Source organism: Macrobrachium nipponense, chromosome 2 (genome assembly GCF_015104395.2).
Source record: "Macrobrachium nipponense isolate FS-2020 chromosome 2, ASM1510439v2, whole genome shotgun sequence".
Taxonomy (NCBI): Eukaryota; Metazoa; Arthropoda; class Malacostraca; order Decapoda; family Palaemonidae; genus Macrobrachium; species Macrobrachium nipponense.
The window spans coordinates 136194608-136209702 of record NC_087201.1 but is presented as its reverse complement, the minus strand read 5'-3'; positions in this window follow the sequence as shown (position 1 = coordinate 136209702).

Sequence of the window (15095 nt, the reverse complement as noted above, 5' to 3'; positions counted from 1 at the left end):
CACGTCACTTCACTTTTCGTTTTGACTATTGTGTCACTGTGTGTGTAATGTAATCCATGTTCATCATGTTAATAAAGTCTGCTGCAACAGCCACGCCTGCCAATGCAGATTTCTTACCATTTGACAATGGCGTAACACTCATTATACATCCTGTGAAGATTCAGGTGGCTGATATTGTGGGAAATTCGTTGAGTAAAGCGGTGTAATAGTTCTCCCAAATAAATTACACTATTATTGATGACATTCAACTTTATTCTTGCGGCCTAAGATTAGTTGCAGTAACAAGATTAGTGTGCACAAATAAATTATACTCGCAAAGATATAAAGGCATTTAAATCTACTGTCCAGACAACGTGTGCAGTTTGCCTCTCTCACAGTATTCACTTTACCTGCACCACCATATATAATATAATAATATATCTATATATATATATATATATATATAGTATAATGTATATATATATATAGATGATATATATAATATATAATATATATTATACAGTGAGAGGAATAAGGGTTAGTCGAGTTTGCTGGTTCACAATTATAGTAAATTTTATTCTCCACCAGTTAGTCACAGATTTGCGTCAGTATTTTATGGAAGAGGTGTCCATTTATTTCTCTCCTGCTGTCACATTACAAAGTAAAATATTACGACCAATCGAAAAGTAAGCTTACACATGGACAAGTTTATTCTTGCATGACAGGTAAAATAGTCTATTTTATTTCCGAGAAAAGTATGCCAAGAAAACGGACTATTGGGATTATGACGTCAGCGCAAAGCTTATTACCTGATATGATTAGACGCAATCATGCTTGGCATTCCCGCAAGGGAATTGCCCTGACGGAAATGTACTTCCATGTGCAGCATTGCAATACGCATTTTGAAAATGTGAGTCGCAAGTCCCTGCGTTTTAGACATTGTTTACCCAGGATATCCCAGTCTGCCAGCTTTTGGCCCCTTGTCGCCAAATGACGTCATCCATTTCGACTTGACGTTTTATTTAATCATGTTATTACGGTACTGTGTCTTGCCTTGTAAAATATTCAGAAAAAATCCCTTTCCACTTAACGAAATGGAAGGCTTTGTATAATTTTTCCTTATTTCTGGGTGTGTAGTTCAGAGTTGAAGGTAATAAGCAGATTTACCTTGAAATAAGTTTCCTCTTTCAAACCCAATTGGTGTAATTGCGTTATTAGGCCTTTGTTTAAACAATCTCCACAATGAGGCTATGAAAAACCGAAGTTTCTGCACCGAAACTTCACCTGAGAGTCAGAGAATGAAGAGCCAGCACATCACGTTGTAGGGTACGTTATGCGAGTTCCGCACCGCACTCAATTTAGTGCGAAGTTGACGCTGGCAATGGCAGTGACGTTCCACTAGTTCATTCTTGATTTGCCTTCAAGAAATTGTTGTGGTTAGTCAGGGCATATGCTTCAATTCCTTTGCGACGATAATTCTCCACTATAAAGAGAGTGGAAAATGCCCATTGAAAGGGATGAAAAGTTGTTTCCGTCTCCTTAGTTTCGTACTCTTTTCGTCTGTTGCATTCATAAACAATCATTGATTACACAGCGTTCACCCGGCTAACCTAGGTGTCATTGTACTTACAGATATAGAAAGGTCGCATTCCTGTCGTTTTTGGCTTTTCCATACGTCTGGTGACTGACTCGGACGTCTGGTTAAATATTGTTGTATCTCGAGAGCTCAGATTCACTATAAATTTAAAGAATAATGCAACGAGAACAGTATGTAAAAAAAGGATGAATAACACTAGATGGAGAAAAGACGAATTTGGTTGAATCAAATACTTAATTGCAATGATATTCAACACAGGTTCCCTTAAAATGGAATTCAGTATGCAAAAAATTGCTAAGCTGAATAAGATTTGAAAATCCAGTAGACTGGATTGCGATCTTATTTGCATTACGGCTAAGACCATCTTATCATAACGAAATTAAATCTAACAGATTTTGCCAATGTGAATATTAGGAATCGTATAATTATACCACAAGGAAAATTACGGAAGTTCCATATGCAGATGAGATAATGTTGTAAGGTGAACTGAAATAAGTAGTTGAGATCGTGATTACGGCATCAACTGAAGAAAAATAATAGTCAGGATTCTTTGGAACAGGGTGGTATGAAGGTAGGGGTGGATGAAACTGAGGATAAGGTGCCCAACAAGCAGGGAGGGTAGGCCTAGTGGCTATTTATACAATTAAAGGCTTAGATTTGAAACAGGCAGAGAATTTCAAATATTTGGGATCTACTTTAATCCAGGATTGAGGGCGTGAAGCTGAGATTGGAAGTTTGGTGAAAGCAGTTCGGCGGGAATGCAAGGTGGAAAGAGTAGTGTGTAACAGAAGAATGCCAAATCCAAAACAGTCAAAATTTTGACGCCATGCATTCAGTAATTGTCACTTTGTTTTAAGATATTTGTATCAGCGTTTTGCAAGGGGCCTTCAGTATGCGGCCAAAACGAAACTGAATATTGGTAAAATTGATTAAAATCCAGTCACAATTCTGATCGTCTGTGGATGCCGTAGCCCGTAAATATGATTGTGGAAGTTCATCTGAATGAGGTTTTATGGACAATGTACAATCAGGGAAGGCTACCACCGATGTCCTAAAATTCTTTTGCCATCATGGAGGAGCGAGGAAATTACCATTCCTAACAAGATGAAATTCAAAGGACACTGCTGACACCCAAACGTAATATAACAGTCAGGTGGGTCTAGTCGGTGGCCACGGTCTAGTGTCCCACCCTTAACTTAACCCCATCTCTCTCTCTCTCTCTCTCTCTCTCTCTCTCTCTCTCTCTCTCTCTCTCTCTCTCTCTCTCTCCCTGAGGACAAATGAACGTGTTTAATTTGTTTCTTTTTATTTGATCCCTGTTGTTAGAGTAAGTACTAGCAGAACTAAGTATGAGTATTAATTACGAAGCCCACTTCACGTTTAGTTAGGAATATAACTTATGCGTTAGGGGAACATTTTGCACATGTTCCGAGTAAGCTGGAGGTTGCCTCACGCTTTTTTTTTTTTTTTTTTTTTTTTTTGTCTAAGAAGAGGATTGTGTTATTCCAGTGATTTTTTATGGTCTATTTATAATTATATTTCATGTTTTACGTAATAATTAAGGAGAGACTTATAGGAACTTCAAACTTTCGTAAATGAAAATTAATGACAGTGAAACAATTATGTTCTGATGTAGTAATATAGTCATCTGCTAGTCAATAGACCGTTCACTTGTTCTGTCGTCTTATACTGTGATAAGGTGAGTGTTGGAAACTCATAGAATATAAACACATTATGTAAGAAGATAACAGCTTGTTTTAAATTATAATAGTATGCATTATCAGCACGGGGAATTGACGAGCTTTTAGTTACTTGATAAACAACCTTTATATCACGTAATCATTCATTCTTGCTCGGGCTAGAGAGTTTTAAACTTTAATGTACCGTTGACATTTTGAGTAGATAGATGAACGGAAGAAGAGTATAAATAAATAAATAAATAAACAAACGTGATTCATCCTTAGAGGATGCTGACGGGCAGGTTTGTCAGACAAATGAAAATATAAAACCTTTCTGGGATAATAACTTAAGCTAGGCCTATTATTGGATGAAGCTGTTTGTGAACATTACCGCTAATTTTATGAAACAGGACTGCTTGCATGCCAGTGAAGGGTAACATAATTTGTGATTTATTTTTGACTAGTTCTAAGAAGTGCACACGTTAATGAAATGCTATATTAAATTGGGTCTTATATTTATGACAGACAAACAATGTGCTAGCGATACTGAGGGCAAATTTTAAAGTAATTTGCAAGAACAGCCATATAATAATTGATTACACATAACCTTTCAGAAGTTCTCGACTTTGCAAGGGGTAAGAGTCCATTCCTTTACATTTGATGCCATATTAGCACGTATTCTTCTTTATCTTCTCATCTTGTATTATTATATTCAGTGAAACTGGTTGTGTCTGATAGTACTTGAGAATTCATTGACTCACCCAGGCCTGTGCAACCCGCGGGTCTGATGCCGCATGCGCCCCTCAAGACTTTCCAATGCGGCCCGATTGTTCAAAATTAAATATAGTGCAGTGCGGCCCTTAGGGCCAACTGCCAAGCTGAAAATTTACCAAAACCTAATTACTTAAATTCCTATAATGTCGTCTGTCGAGAGAGAGAGAGAGAGAGAAGAGAGAGAGAGAGAGAGAGAGAGAGAGAGAGAGGTCCTCCTATGACCTATGTCATAGGTCATAGGAAGATTTTTTTAAATTTTGCATAATATAATAGTCACATGTCCTGTGAAGCCTTTTTATAACTTAAGAATGTTTTTCACAAGTTAGACATACAAGACTAATTTTCAATTTTTCTCCTTTTATTCATTTATTTATTTATTTCATTTTATTTTATTTTTTGCTGAAGCCATCTTTCTAAAACCCGATGTGCGGCTCTCCATAACTTGAGATTCTAACCTAGTGGTTCTTCATTAAAAGATTGTACACCCCTGTCATTGACGAACCTGATACGGTTCAATACGTCACCAGGAGGATGAATAAAAAAAAGTGTTGCAGTGGTAAAGCATCCGGTGAAAACTAAAGATAAAATTGTGGGACGAATTTTCAATCGATTAAGGTATGAAAGAAAATATACAATAACATAACAATTGGTGCAGGAGTAAACAAAGAGATCGAAGAAAGTTGTCAGTTGTTTGCACAGTGCTCCCGTACCCGTAATCCTTGAATGTCGTCGCCAGTCATGAGCCTCTTCAATTATGATGGTGAATGCGCCAACTGAATGTTTAACCTACTCGGTAAGTTAAAAATGGACCTTATAAAAGGGGAAGGTGTAATCCGATGACGCAAAATATAGGTAGCACAAGTTAGACATCATTCACTTTCCGTGTGCCAGAGTGTTGTTTTCCGCCGTCATGGACGGTAGACCCAGTATGAGACTATGAGTTTCTAGGCTAGGCTGAAAGTGAGGTAGTTCCACAGAAGAGTTTATCACGGAGATTTCGTTTTTTATTTAAATGTTCGGGCAGAAAAATGAGAGAAAGGGTATACTAAATAATAAAGTTGAGATAATTGGAGAAATGTACCTAGATAATGCGTAATTTGCCATCATTTTTTTTTTAATCGTCCCCAAGGCTGGTACCAGTGATAGGACCAAAGACCATATTATTAGTTCTGTTAGGACAAGATTGTTTGTCATGTGTTTTACATTATATTGTCCAGAACACATCTGACTATTTCCCCTAGAGCTGGTAGCTTAGTAAATATATAAAGAGAAGGTACAATAACAGATTCTGGTTAATGGAGGCAAAAACCATTAAAATCCTTTATAGCCTAGACCATATTTTTTCCGCTGCTTAAGGTATCTTGTGAGTTTTTGAAGGGTATTATTGGTAAAATCACGTGTTTTTCCTCTGCTATCCCCAAAAACCTGACCTCGAACAACTATGATGGAATCTCAAAGTTAAACCCCTTTTTGCCAGTAAAATGGCCTACTAGCTTTGGTAAAATTTTAGCCAAAAATTAGCAGGTAGTTTTACGTAACCCAATTAACAAACACGCAAATAAACCAAGCCATCTAATTTCAATGAAAAATAAAAATGAAAAACAAGAAAAATGTGATAACTACACCAACTTAAAATGACTTGAAGTACTGTAAATTACAGAGTGAAATACGATGGTGTTTCCTAACTTAGCAAAACTAACCTAACTTAGGACAGCTGGCCTTACCTGTCTCGCGGGAACCCTCATTGGTACGCTTAATCTTTTATAATGGTCTTGTGAGGTTTTGTATTTGTGTTACTGAGAAAGTTGATCTTTCATCATTAGACCTTCAAAATATACTTCTGCTTCGTGGATGTATAAGATTTTATACGTCTAGTATGAAAGGCATTGCAATGACTAGTCTTATAGTACAGTTACCTTAATAGAACTTCGATTAGAATGTACACTTTATGCCTTCCCTGAGTACCAAAATATTTATGTAAATATGCTGTTTGTAATAAAACCTTCATTTAAGATTGTTTAACACTTCTTTGTCTCCACTTGAGGCTTTGATAAAGATACAGGGGCAAGGTGTTTATAGATGGCAAGTATTGTTTACATTTTGAGGTCGTTTGGTTATATAGAGGATTTGGGAACACAGTCTGTTGCATGTACTTTAGGATCAGAGGCCAAGACGAGGAAAATGAGTAATGGCAAAATTTGTGAAAGTAACGGGATAAGACGAGCGACGGTAGGCGAAATATGAGACTTGAAGTCGGTTATTGAAGAATGATGACAGGAGATAAATTGAAAGGAATTTTTGATGAGTAAATAAACGTAATTTACTGTGAGGAGTTAATCAAGAAAGTTTATGTAGTTCTGCCATTTAGATATGTCAGTAGCAGGGCCAAAGGCTTTTCCAATGTTCTGCAGGGAAGAGGGCCTGATACAGTATAAAAAATATTTCTGGGTCTTCACTGGATCTTGCCGTATGCAAACCATACAAGGTAATGGTGGACGTTGAATAGTAATTACTGTAATATACTTTAGCAATAATGAAATTTCAAGCCAGGAGAGAGCAGTTTAGGACAAAACAATTTTTTTTTTAGTTGGATGAAATGAATCAGTGCAGTTTTGCAATTAGAAAGGATAAATGTTGTACTTGACCTCTAAACAATCAGCTTTTTTTTTCCTTTTTTTCTTTTGCCAAGGTCTAGGATTGCAGTTCTTTGCTAATGGTATTGTCGAAATCTCGGCCTCTGATATTAATATGTGGTTTAAATATAAGAAATTGGTTTAGTATATTTGAAAAAATTCAGAATGCATCCGTATTGAGTAACATGATAGCCTGGATGTTCAGAAAAATTTTTCTGGTGTTACATTATTCTTAGTGCCTGCGATTGATTTTTGCATATTTATTTAACCATAATGTATACTATATACCTAATCTTAAAGATTTTGTTTAATTCTGTCAGAAACACTTGTGAGGACCAGAGATTAAGACAGGTAGCTGGGTACTGTTGATTTATTTACAGTCAAACTGGGTTGACATAGACAGGTGCGGACGGATATGTAGTGCAGTCTCGCACCGCAAACAAAAATGACTCCGAGACGGCAATTTTGTTTTCTTACAGACATTCATTTAGATATAATAAAGCATACAAATAATGGAATTGCATGTGTTATACATCGGCGGAAAGGCCGCGGAACGCTCTATCGGATGGAAATAAGAACAACGCGACTTGATGATTGGTTACAACGAAAATAGGGAAAAAGCGTTGTCCTTACACACTTTCATATTCAGGCAGTAACTTCATAATTTCCGGTTGTGTAATAAAAAAAAATAAAAAAATTATAACTCCATGCCCATCATCTTAGTATTTTTCATCAGTTCTTAAATTTCAGGTAACTAAAGTGACTAATGTTGAAAATTCCCCGAAAGAATTGTGTGAATATGTTCGTTAAGTTCATTCCTCCGCACGGTCGTCCAAATTCCGCGTCTGTAAGGTAAGGTAAGTGCCTTATTTCTGTATTTTTCTTTGTCACTGAGCCAATTACTGTATTGCTTGATGTTACGGCCACTTGGGGAAATCATTGAGTAAAGTCACAGGAGATTGTCCAGTGACCTTCCCGAGATGAAACAATTCTTGAAGTTTTGCACATTTGCCGATATATTCGCTGTTTCTTCTGAAGTGAGGTGCCAATGTTGTTTTATTTATTTTTTTTATATCACATCTGCCTGCATTGTGATTTGGTGCCGTTTAATGAAGAGTTATTATCGCACAGAGTGATACCCACTTGCGTACAGTGAGAGATATGATGTTTCATTGGGCTAACTTGGCATAACCTTCAGTCTCCCATAGCACGGTTTGTCCATGGGATACTGACATATTGATTATAGTTCCACCTCGTAAGGAACCTACGTTGCTTGCTGGAGATCGTATTTGGCATCAAAAGCAATCAGGGTATTCCTAACCAGTGTACACTGCGTTCTCATGCCCTCCTCTGCCTGGTGCTTGTTTTTAACCCAGAGGATACAGTCGGCCATCCTCTTTGCAAAGCACGACTTCACTTTGGATGGAACGCTATAGGGTGAATAAATTCGGGCAAGTGCTACGGTATTTTATCGAAATATTAAAAAATTCGAATTACAATCCCTTTCAAGCCTGCCATGCAAGAAAAAAGGTAACGTAGCTGTTTCAGTAAAGGGGTGTGCTTGTTTTGTTTTTGTTTGTTTGTACGGTGCTTTAACGTTGCATGGAACCAGTGGTTATTCAGCAACGGGACCAACGGCTTTACGTTACTTCCGAACCACGTCTAGAGTGAACTTATATCACCAGAAATACACATCTCTCACTCCTCAATGGAATGGCCGAGAATCGAACCCGCGACCACCGAGGTGGAACGCCAACACCATACCAACCACGCCACTGAGGCGCTCGTGAAGGGGTGTGGAAACGTGAAAGTTGAATCTCTCTCTCTCTCTCTCTCTCTCTCTCTCTCTTCTCTCGTCTCTCTCTCTCCTACTCTCGTTTCCTCTCTCCTCTCCTCTCTCTCTCTCTCTCTCTCGTAGGAATCTTCTTGTATATGGAACAAGCCGGGAAGCCCAGCATTGCGTAGACGTATATTTTTTGTCTATTACTATGGGATTTTTGTTGGTAAGCTTCATTTGGAGCACAAGGAAGTCTATGCTTTATCCGGTGCTGAATCTCAGTGACTAAATTGTACATCACTCGCTGTATTTGCATCGCTGCTCCTTAATTAACTCCAGAGAACCCTGCCTGAAGGATAATGCGGAACCAGAAAACAGAAGTTTGAGTGGTGAAATAGACTCTCTTAGTTTTTATGGAGTTCGTGGCGTGGGAAATTGCCACTGAATAGCTTACAGTCCACAACTAAACAGTCTTCTTGATGCTGTCCAAATCGAAACCGAGAGAGAGAGAGAGAGAGAGTCTGGGTAGGTAATTAAAGCTTGGTTCATGCAGATGAAAGATTTGCGGTGGAGGTGGGATGTATTATTTAGATTTTTGTTGCATTCAGTGACGGTGAAAGTATTGAGGCTAAACATAAATTTGGAAAAAAACATCTTAGATAACGACATTTCATATTATCACATTTTAGCGTTGATTTTGATATATTCGAACGTTTTTAAGTAACTATATATATATATATATATATATATATATATATATATATATATATATATAAAAGCTCATAAAAAGTGAAAAGGGTCTGATAAAGAAGTTAATTGAAGTTCCATTAACGACATAAATTGAGCCATTTAAGGCTGAGAATCAATAGGGCTCAAGTTGCTAAGACATTGTACTGAGAATTTACTGGTCATATTAACCAGATGTCCATACAGAAACAGTGATCTCCTAACGTCTCTGTTTCCTGTTCCTTGAAATATGAAAGGGAAGACTGGAGAAATACTTCCTCCTCCAAGTGACTAATTCGCAGAGTGTCAGAAGACTGGACTGGCTGAACTTCAAACCACTGTCAGTTAGTGGTTTAGGTCGGACCCCAGTCGTCCGTTTGAATCTTACATTGAAAGGAAATATTTCTTCTCTTCATTCATTTACTTACAGATTTCAAGGCTTTCAATGGGAAGCTTTTTAAAAACTGAAATGAGGAAATCGAGACGCTAAGATATCATGGCTAATACATTGCACTGTGTAGTACTATGATCTGTCAAACACCTATTGATAATGTGCATACACAAACGCGGTCGAGAATCAACCTGAGCAGTCATTGCAGCAGCAGGGAACATGCTTCTTTGGAAGAAAAAATTTACACCATATTTTATGTACTTAAGTACATTTGTATTTGTTTTCTTTACAGTGGCAAAAGGAAACACCTGTATATATATATATATATATATATATATATATATATATATATATATACATATGTATTTATATATATACACACACGTGAATTGCGTATAATTGTCTTATGTTACTGTTTATCATTTAAACAGTCATATGATCTATATTTGTGTGTGTGTGTGAGAGAGAGAGAGAGATATTTGAGCATTTATGTATTCATGAAACTTATCGTGAGTCATTATTTTTGTCCCTTGCCCCCAGCCCAATACCGTTGCTAAGGAGGAATCATCGTTGCAGAAAATAGCTTTGTTTTCACACCTCGTTCCATTTTAATTGTAATTTTAAGATGTATTGTCGTTTGACATAAAAGAACAAATAGGATGGTTGTTGTCAGGGAGATTTTTCAGACATGTCCTTTTATGAGTCTGCTAAACTTTTAAACCTAGACTTATATTAGAGCGTCAGTGAATCAGTTTGCATTATAACCAGACATGAAATGAGGCAGTGGTAAAATTTTGAGAATTTAAAGCGAATTTGGTTATTTCCAGAGCGCTGACACTGTGGAAAACTTGTGATATTATATAACATATACGAGACGTTAAATGAGGTATCGTTACGATATTCACAGTTTTGGGAACCTAGAATTAATATAGTAAATACCAGAACGCGGACGCCGTACACTACTTTTAATAGCTGCATATAAATTTTGCGTATGTTTAGGTGTGTAAGACAATTTTGTCATCAGTGTTCATTATAGGAATCAAGTCTTTTACAAAAGACTACGCCAAGAAAGCTGGCAGTCTTTTCAAAGTCGTAATTACCGCAGAACAATTTCTCTCAAGTACTCTGGCTCTGCAGTGAACCCCGAACGGGCCACTAACACAGACTGTGACTGTCAGACTGTCTGCTTCTCCGAGAATGTAGGTTGGTTCAAACCAACGGGTCCCCGTTATGACGAGAAGCCCCGCGCTCTCGTTACCGGGCGAAACCAAGTAAAGAGACTTGAAGCAATTACACCACGTTTCGCCTTTGTTATTGCAAAATTATGCGGCTTTGACGGTGGTACGAGAACGTGAAGTCAGTAACGTTAATGAAATGTGTATGGTGCACTATGCTTTTTAATAAAGAGATTCTCAGGTTGTTTTGACATTAGGGACACTCTACGCGTAGGTACACAGAGATATGTAGCCAACTCGTTTGTTCGTGCGCATTGAGAATAGTAAGGGTTTGTACAGGAAGTGGACTAAAATGATGCAGTTGCGCTGTGCAAACGGTGACTGACATGGCAGAAGTTAACAACGATACAAATTGCTTAGTGTATTGAATATCCCATTCATGAATCTTACTCGTATACACATTTATCTCTCGCTCACGCCCAATGTTTTTGTTGCAAAAATTTATATATACATAATTATATATATAATTATGTATATGTATGTATATTATCTATCTATCGAGCTATCTATATATATCTATCTATCGATCCATATATATATATATATAATATATTATATATATAGATATATATATATATATATATATGATCGATAGATAGATAGATAGATAAATAATGATATACACACACACACACACACACACACACACACACACACACATATATATATATATATATATATAGATATATATTATATATATAATATATATAATATCACTTAACAGTATATATACATAGATACTTTAACTATTCGTCACACACACACACACACACAGAATCTCAAGTATTGTGTTTCATTTGGCCCAGTAGTATGCTGTAACAGAAGTTACCTGCCAGTAATTGAAAAGGAGACTTCGTGGAATAAAACATTATTATGTTTTCAGTTTCAAAAAATGTATTTTTAAGCGGCCTGCTTAAATGCATGGAAACCGTTAAATATAACTTCGGTCACTTAAATGCTTTTGAATAGGCTTCCCCAGTTACTGCTTAAAGAAAGGAAATAGGGAAAAGAAAATTGGACGAGTGCTTGGACATACAAACCAAAAAGCCCCTTAACACCCGTAAGACTCTTGGTAAGTGTGAAAATGTATCCCGTAGAGTTCAAAAGTTATATCCAAGGTCAAATTCTTAGGCAGCTACAAGTATGACCTTGACCCCATTTTGTATTTCGGCATGACTGGATTCTAAACGCAATGTACGATATCTCTCTTGTCTAAGGTTCAAGTCTTTTATGACTTTGGCATTGACCTTGACCTCTCAGAGTGGAGTGGGACCTTTGTAGATTATGCACTATGTCAATTAGGAAAGTTCTGTTCAAGATTAACAGCAAGTAAGGTCAGTATCGTGTTTGACATATGACCTGTATGGGTGTCTACATTACAGTAAAAAAATATCATAAACACATCAGGAAATGATCACATACATATCACAAACGGGTTGACAACAAGTCAGCGACAGCGCCTCTGGTGTGATCGGTATGGTCTTGGCCTACCACCTCTGTGGCCGCAAGTCCGATTCTCGGGCATTCGTTTGAGGTGTGAGAGATATGTCTTTCTGGTGATAGAAGTACACTCTCGACGTGGTTCGGAAGTCACGTAAAGCCGTTGGTCCCGTTGCTGAATAACCACTGGTTCCAGGCAACGTAAAAAGAACATACAAGCGACAAGTCAGCGACGTTCAGTGGAGAACGAATCCTTAACCATGCTAAATAACTGTAAAACACTCTACATGAATAGTATCCTTAGAGACACATGTCCGTTCTTGGTTAGGTTATAGGATAAGTTGGTAGGTGTGCCACAAAGTAGTACAATAAAGACAAATATCGACACATCCTTTGCTCCAGACTGGTTTATTTCTTACTCCGGGAAATGCAGTTGCAGGATATTTTACGTTTTAAATCTAAATACTTCAGATGGCTAAGAAAACATGTCTGCCTTTCGATGACTTTAGTCTTTCTCCCGATTTAGTTTCTTTTGCTTAATGTAGACTGTGTTCTTTTACGTGTTACAGCTACATTTTATTACTCACAGAGGCCGTAACCCCTTAGGGGGGTAATGCCCCTAGCTGCAATCACTTTCGTTCCTTTTACTGTACCTCCTTTCATATTCTCTTTCTTCATCTTACTTTCCACCCTCTCCTAACACTTGAGTCATTGTGCAACTGCTTTGAGGTTTTCCTCCTGTTACACCTTTCAACCTTTTACTGTCAATTTCAATTTCAGCGCTGATTGACCTCATATGTCCCAGTGCTTGGCCTTTGGCCTAAATTTTATATTCAACTCAACTATAACGAGACCACCGAAAGATAGATCTATATATAATTTTCGTTGGCCTTAAATATACGCTGTACAGAAAACTCGATTTCCAAGAAACTTGTTTAGACTCTTGACATCTAATTTGCCCTTTTCTTCCTCATTATCAGAGGCCTTCTCATACTTGTTTGATTTTGCTGTTAATTCAACGGGCCATATTTATTTCGTCTGCCTTTGCCTCCAGCCCTCTCCCATTGCTCATGCGAGTCTCTTAAATCAGTCAACTCTGTGACTTCGTGATCATATCGCAGTTGGAATCCTAAAAAACACAACATGTGTTTTTTTTCTGTCTCCACGTCTCGTCCATTTTTTTTCTCCCAGTCCTTCTCTCCATAATTTTGGTGGGTTACGTAACTTCAACATTGTCTAGGAGAGCGTATGTAGTTCACATTCTTCTTCTTCTTCTTCTTCTTCTTCTTCTTCTTCTTCTTCTTCTTCTTCCTTTTATTATTATTATTATTATTATTATTGTATGCTGGAAGTAAACCCTCTTTTAAACGTTGCATTAAAAATTATTGCTACATCAGCTGCATTAATTTTATAGAGGTTCTTCCCCATTTTTCTAATTGTGGTTTTCTCATAGTTGCTTAAACTGGTGAGCAACGCACCGAAGGTCGGTATGTGAAAATCATGAAATAACAGGTGTCAATTTTGTTACTATGCCTGGGGCGTTAGTTAAAATGTAAAATTCAATTTGAATTTCAGCTCTTCTTTGGAAGAGGCCGGACGTTTCGTCTGGGGCTCCAGACATTTTCTAGGCGGAGGCTGTTAAAGGACTGAAGAACCTCTATAAAATTAATGCAGCTGCAGCAGCAATAGTTTTTGATAAAACATTATTATTATTATTATTATTATTTTTTTTTTATTTTTTTTTTATTTTTGCTCTATCACAGTCCTCCAATTCGACTGGGTGGTATTTATAGTGTGGGGTTCTGGGTTGCATCCTGCCTCCTTAGGAGTCCATCACTTTTCTTACTATGTGCGCCGTTTCTAGGATCACACTCTTCTGCATGAGTCCTGGAGCTACTTCAGCCTCTAGTTTTTCTAGATTCATTTTCAGGGATCTTGGGATCGTGCCTAGTGCTCCTATGATTATGGGTACGATTTCCACTGGCATATCCCATATCCTTCTTATTTCTATTTTCAGATCTTGATACTTATCCATTTTTTTCTCTCTCTTTAACTCTTTCTGGTGTCCCATGGTATTGCGACATCAATGAGTGATACTTTCTTCTTGATTTTGTCAATCAACGTCACGTCTGGTCTATTTGCACGTATCACCCTATCTGTTCTGATACCATAGTCCCAGAGGATCTTTGCCTGATCGTTTTCTATCACTCATTCACGTTGGTGATCGTACCACTTATTACTGCAAGGTAGCTGATGTTTCTTGCACAGGCTCCAGTGGAGGGCTTTTGCCACTGAATCATGCCTCTTTTTGTACTGGTTCTGTGCAAGTGCCGGACATTTGCTTGCTATGTGGTTTATGGTTTCATTTTTTGTATTGCACTTCCTACATATGGGAGAGATGTTATTTCCGTCTATCGTTCTTTGAACATATCTGGTTCTTAGGGCCTGATCTTGTGCCGCTGTTATCATTCCTTCAGTTTCCTTCTTTAGCTCTCCCCTCTGTAGCCATTGCCATGTGTCATCGCTGGCTAGTTCTTTAGTTTTTCTCATGTATTGTCCGTGCATTGGTTTGTTGTGCCAGTCCTCTGTTCTGTCTGTCATTCTCCTGTCTCTGTATATTTCTGGGTCTTCGTCTACTTTTATTAGTCCTTCTTCCCATGCACTCTTGAGCCACTCGTCTTCACTGGTTTTCAGATATTGCCCCAGTGCTCTGTTCTCGATGTTGACGCAGTCCTCTATGCTTAGTAGTCCTCTTCCACCTTCCTTTCGTGTTATGTATAGTCTGTCTGTATTTGTTCTTGGGTGTAGTGCTTGGTGTATTGTCATATGTTTCCTGGTTTTCTGATCTATGCTGCGGAGTTCTG